The 6,603-nt window shown below is 39.6% G+C and overlaps 1 non-coding gene across 1 annotated transcript; it reads right to left on the bottom strand.

The window, feature by feature from the left end:
• Positions 1 to 1,564: 1,564 nt before the first annotated feature.
• Positions 1,565 to 1,638, bottom strand: trnan-guu. The gene has a single exon. It is a non-coding gene; the product is annotated as a tRNA-Asn (tRNA).
• Between the last annotated feature and the right edge of the window lie 4,965 nt (positions 1,639 to 6,603).

Below are 6,603 nucleotides of genomic sequence, written 5' to 3'. Positions count from 1 at the left end.
TGAAAAAGGAAATAAACTGTGCAAACTGTGGTGTGATAAATTTTAACAAATATGCAACCACTTCACATTTACAACAATAATGACATGTGGTTTCAATGTGATTAACATATTTCAAATATAAATATTTTATCATAAGTCCAGTGCATTTAGTCCCTGCAAAACACTTTTTAGCAAGAGATAAAGTGTATTGCCTTACAGACATAATGAAAATGTCAAACTTCAGGCTTTTGAGAATCAAACACATAAATGGATTTCATTTTTAATATTGTATGTTGTGAATTCAGTTTTGGTGTAAATTCATTCCAATGCTTTCTGAGAGCTGATCCACCCAAATTTGTAATTGTTTTTTAATGTCTGTTATTCCCTTATTTCATCATCATTTATGTAAATAGTGACAGCAAGTTATGCAGTGCTTTAAATTAAATTAATAAACAGGGATCTTACAATAATTTAACAACTAAGGGTTACAGAATAAAAATAGGATCATGGGGCCCTTTTCACAAAAGCTTAAAATCAAAAGAGCTAACTTTGGGTTTATTCGAAACATAGGAAATATGAAAACAATTGGTGATTTATAAGTTGATGAGATAGTAGTGCTAATTGTTATTGTGCTCCACTACTGTTCATATAATTAAGCTATTAGTTAAAACTTTGGTCTGCTGAGACATTTGTGGTGACCCAAATACTTAATATTAATAAGTGAGGCCTATTACTGCAGCCTTGATGTCTGCTTTTTTTTTGGCAATCCATAAAATAACACAACTGCACAGCCATTACTATCATTCCTTCTCCAGTGTCCAACAGTTATATTACTACCCCAAATAAAATGAGCATTTTATTTGTCATAACAGCATGGTTATAAATCAACACATTTGTGTATCCTTATCCTTTCAAAAAATGAATATGTCACCTGAAAGATACTTTTTATCAATAATTGATGTGACAGAAGACTGACTTTGCCATAGGGCTTATATACACTCATATACAGGTGTGTATTGTAAACCTTGAAGAAACATTGAAGAAAATAAACCCCAGACGACAGCAATAAATTGGCAGTGAAGCGTGATTACACATTAACAGGCTGCACATGAGCATATCAATGTATTGCTTACACTGGGGATAATACATACAATTTACAGGCAATACTAAATCTACTGATTTCGGTTTGTGTACCCTTATAGAATATAAAGAGGGTAATGCAAATAATTCAGCGCTTGCCTGGGTAGCAGCGCGGTGCAGTAAGGGGGCGGTAGGAATGGTTTCATAGCATAGGCAGGGGCCGCAATATTGGCGCAAAGACAGCGCAGCAATAACATGCCGATAATGGCTAATTAGCGTTTCTTTATTTGAGGCTTTTAATTGCAGTTACCGACACTGAATCCCCACTGTTCCAAGCATCGCGTAGATTCTGCCTGTAAACGAACTGCCTGCCTTTCCTCTGGAAGATCATTATTTAGATCCATTTAGTCCGGCCCGCCATGGAACCATTGGTTTTTATATCATAACGTGAAACACTTATAACCATATTTAAAATAGGTATAAAAGGTAAGGGGAAAAAATGAAGCGTCCCTGGGTGGGCTCGAACCACCAACCTTTCGGTTAACAGCCGAACGCGCTAACCGATTGCGCCACAGAGACCTTCACGAGGGCTCACTTTTCTGACGGCAGGAAAAGGTGATGTACCATGTTAGCCAGTCAAAAAATGTTTACAGGGTAACCCTTTTGAAATAAAAAATAACAAAAGTGGTATAAAGGTGATACCTTTATTGGCTAACTAAGATAACCATAGCAAGCTTTCAGAACATTTTTGTGTAATCAGCTTGAAAAAGGAACTAAAATGTTCTGAAAGCTTGCTATGGTTATCTTAGTTAGCCAATAAAGGTATCACCTTTATACCACTTTTGTTATTTTTTATTTCAAAAGGGTTAATCTGTAAACATTTTCTGACGGCACAAATAAGTCTCTATGATATAAATGAGGAATAGGATGTATATACCGCAAACGCTGCGAAGAACGCTGAAGAATGCTTATACGGCTTGTAAGCGCTGTAAAATGACTAGACTTTCGTGGGAATTACTGCGAGATTTCCCGGCGTACTGTAATTCAGGTGATTTCATTGTGGTTGCACCTCACAATATAACACGTAACGGTCCCGCCAAAACAGAACCCACGAGTGGAGGGCCGCATGTATGGCTTCCCTCACCTGCACAGAGAAACTAGAGGAGATTGTTTCATTCCAAAACACAGCTTCTTGGCCGTGGCCAGCAAGAGGATACATTTCACCAAAAGGTGGTCGTACATTGGCTTACTTACAGGGTTGCCAGCATTTCTAGAACAAAATACCTGAAGTTGCGTATGCTCTCTACCCAATTGACTAATGGGTGTGACTGGCCCAAAGAATACCTCTAGGGTTTTCACTTTTTCTATAAAAAATATATCACTGGCATTTGTATATTTTTTACCTTTCTTCCCTATTGATAACATTGGTACAAGCATCATTATTACCAGCCAAGTGGCAACCCTAGTGTCCACTAGGGTTGCCACCTGGCTGGTAAAAATGATGCTTGATGCCAATGTAATAAATGGGAAAAAAAGCAAAAATATAGGAAGGCCAGTATTTTTTTTCCAAAAAAGGTGGCAACCCTAGTGTCCACACACTGAATGGACATCTTTCTATTGTTCCAGGTGTTTGTACAAAGAGTGTAAGGGCTCTGGCACACGGGGAAGATTAGTCGCCCGCGATTAACTCCCTGTTCGCGGGCGACTAATCTCCCCGAGTTGCCTAGCCCTGCCATCCCACCGGCGAACATGTAAGTCGCCGGCGGGATGGCAGACGCGGCGGCGCGATTTCGCGCAAATCGCCGAAAAAGACTCGCGAGTCTTTTTCGGCGATTTCCCGAAATCGCGCCGCCGCGTCTGCCATCCCGCCGGCGACTTACATGTTCGCCGGTGGGATGGCAGAGGGAAGGCAACTCGGGGAGATTAGTCGCCCGCGAGCAGGGAGTTTTGCCGCGGGCGACTAATCTCCCCGTGTGCCAGAGCCCTAAAGGTGGCCATACACGGGCCTGAAATCGAGCAGATCTCGATCGGCCAGGTTTTAAAATTAGTCGGATCGGGGACCACATCAGCTCATTGGTACAGTCCCAAACCGACTTTGCCTATACCCGTCGTTCTAAGTCGATCATTTGGTCCCAGGGCCAAACAACCGAATTAGCCCGAAATCGCCCACCCATAGGTGGGGATATTGGGTGAAGATCTGCTCACTTGGCAACCTCACCAAGCGAGCAGATTAAGTGTGTATGGCCACCTTTAGAGAGGCTGCGGCTGCTCTTCACTTCTATATCTGCTCATGCATTATGAACTGGCCAACATGGAGCTTCTGCAGGTGAACTTTTCATCTGGACACCAATAATCATATGAAACTTTATTTTGTACGATATTATTGTTTTGTGTATGGGCAAACTGAAACACCAAATTATGAAATGGGCAAGAACGACACAAAGGATAGGTTGCAAGGCTTTACAAGTTGCAAGCAAGGGGTATTGGTTTTTATATTACTCATTGTATGAAAGGAAAAGCAAAAATACTGCATCAGTACCGAACTACTGGAAATCAAGGCAAGGCAGCTCATCCAATCCTTGATACATTATCTACAAAGCCCAGGAAGTAGCTACATATTGCTCTTTGTGCCATGAAAATAATAGAGTTCACTTACTTTCTTGGGGGACCAAGTACAAGAGTGCTAAGGGATGAAAGAGCACATCCCTTAGTGCTTAGAGAGCACTTGTGCCCTTAGGGTTGCTATACCCTGCACTGAGCTCCAGATCAAAAATCTGGCACTTGGTTTAGAGGACAGCGTCAGGAGGGGGAGTACAGCCCTGTCCTTACAGCTTGCTTAAGAGCCCCAATTTGAGCTGCACCTCTTGCTGCAACGTACTTTGCACCTCTGAATGACATGCAAGGGGCTGATTGCAGTCTTTGTACACTGCATGGTGTATTGCAAATGAGACTTAATAACTCGCCCATTCTCAGTATTGTGTCCATTTCTCTAAACTGTTCACCTTTCAAGGAGGCCTGCACAAATATCCAGTGCCTAGGGATCACAGCTTTTACCGCCTGCAGTGCCAATAGGACAAAGCCTTTGTTAGATATGCTAATTGAGCCTGGCATAATTGACAGAAGTAATACCTCAAGTACCCTGGGCAAATCTACCCCCGAGCCCTGTTTTAGGTGTTGAAGAATCTTTTCCAATAATGGTTTGATACCCGCACATGACCATTGTATATGCATTGGTTGCATCTATCCCTGCCACACCGCCAATAAACATCAGAAGTGGTAGGGTATATTCTTTTTATTAGCGACAGGCGGAGACACAAAGTTTTGCACACACGTCCAAAAAGAAATTAAATGGAATATTGCTGATAGGTAAGTCACAGGCCTGACCTTATTGCCAAGGAGATAGTGACAAATAATAAGCCAGTGTATACATATTTCATTAATTTACTAATGGTAAGCGATTTTATGGAATGTACTAGACACTTAGCATATATCTGTGGGAACTAAAAAATACCACATAATGCTAATTTCATAGATGTAAAGTGTGCATAATGGATAGGGCAAGCTCTCTAAATACATTCACAGGAATTGTTTTTTTATTATTCAGGTTTTTGAAGATGCTCACATCAATTTATATGTCTTTATGTAAGCACTTACATCATTTTTTTTTAATTATTATGTTGAGTGGCTTCTTAGCACATTTAAAGTAGATATTAGTCATAACTTTTTCTGTCCAAAAACTGTTTACACTTACACGCTCCACATTACAAAAAGGCATTCATTTCCTGTTTTTAATAGTCTATCAGACTAGAATAAAAAAGCGTAGCAAAGTATTTCACTGAAAAAATAGCTTAAATAGCAAGTTGTTTATTTGATGCCTATTAGCTTGGCTGCTGTCTGTTTTCAAGGACTCATTTGGACCCCAGCGGAATAGCTAAGGGACAAGGGAAGAGTTTTCTGATCAGTCACATTACACAAATGACAACCCTGTGTGCTGATCAGTCACATAGCACACGGGGTTGCCATATACATGTATGGCTAGCTTCAGACCCTGTAGGGAGCCATCATCTCTTAAATATACTGATTGCTTCTTATATGAAACTGCCCTGCTGCTGCCAGTGCCAGAGCTAGGGGTAGGCAGAAGAGGAAAGTTCCAGGTGGGGGGGGAGGCAGGTGGCAAGGTGCTGGCTGTCACAACAAAAATATGGTTGATGTATCTACACCAGTCCAGATATGGGCTGGTGAGCCAATCATATAAAAACTGCATTTCTACACAATTGAATACATTTTTTCCAGAATCAAGAAGTCACTTCCACTATGCCAATATGGTAATATTCTTTAAAGAGGACCTGTCATCCAGACATAAAAAGCAGTATAATACAAGTCCTTACCAAATTAAACATGCAACCCAAATTCTTTTTTTATTTACAGCCCTATGAACCATTGATTACAATGTTATGTAACATGTCATGATCAATAAAAAAGTTAAAACTCAAAAAAAAAATGATTGCTGTTATAAAGTTATTTAAAAATCTCAGCTGTCAATCATATATATTGCCTGCCTTGTCTCTATGCCTCAGGCATACTGGTGAAGCAGGCAATAACTTTTCATTCTCTTATGCACTTCCTAGATGTCACTGCACTACCACCATTCCCCTTCCCTTCTCACTGCCTATCATTGTGTAACATGGGCATGAGCATTGGTCCCCCATTCTGGTGCATACACAAGATTTTAGGATGATAGTACTAAGTTTGCTATAGAAAGGGATTAAGAATTATTAATAAGGGTGATAGATCCACTGTAATAGGTCACATTTACGATATAAATTATCTGATAGTTAAGTATTCATTCTGAAGGTATAGTTTTCCTTTATGCCTTTATAAAGTTAAAAGAATAAAACAAAAACATATTAATGGTGTCAATGTGATTTACTAGCAATAAAACATTTGAATCTCAGGTGCTTTAGCTCCAGTATTTTGCACCACATTCCCCCATTAAATAGCATGGTTTTTATCTTAAAAATAAATCGTAGTCCATCTGTGAATCATAGTCAGGAAGTGCAGAATTAAACATTTATTTCTGCCTGCCATTTTGACCATGTCGTTTCTGGAAATTAAGTGGCCAAGATGGCAGCCTTGAAGAAAACTGCTATTCTCTGCATTCTGTATCTGTGATTCACAGACAGACTAGGATCTTTGAAAGTGAAACCCATAATGTGCTGGGGGCAGTATAATTTAAGTTTATTTGCATTTATATTAAAGGGTAAATTATGATCTTCCAAGATATAGTTCAACCCTAGTAAAATGAGAAATATATACACATGCTTAACATGAGCTTAATAAATAAGGCTTGTGTTAATATGTGTAATTTCTGTTTATTTAGTTATAGCAAATTTGTGGCTTGTGTTATTTGTCCTGTTAATCAGTGCTTGTTGAGAATGGTTTCTTTTTACCTACATGCCCTTCTTTTGGATATTGCAGAGTTATGGGGGTTTTTTAAGCACAATAAGTCCACTCTGTATTACCAAACCCTTATTTATTATGCCT

Source organism: Xenopus tropicalis, chromosome 6 (genome assembly GCF_000004195.4).
Source record: "Xenopus tropicalis strain Nigerian chromosome 6, UCB_Xtro_10.0, whole genome shotgun sequence".
Taxonomy (NCBI): domain Eukaryota; kingdom Metazoa; phylum Chordata; class Amphibia; order Anura; family Pipidae; genus Xenopus; species Xenopus tropicalis.
The sequence above is the reverse complement of the archived record's forward strand: the minus strand, read 5'-3'. Positions and strand labels throughout refer to the sequence as shown.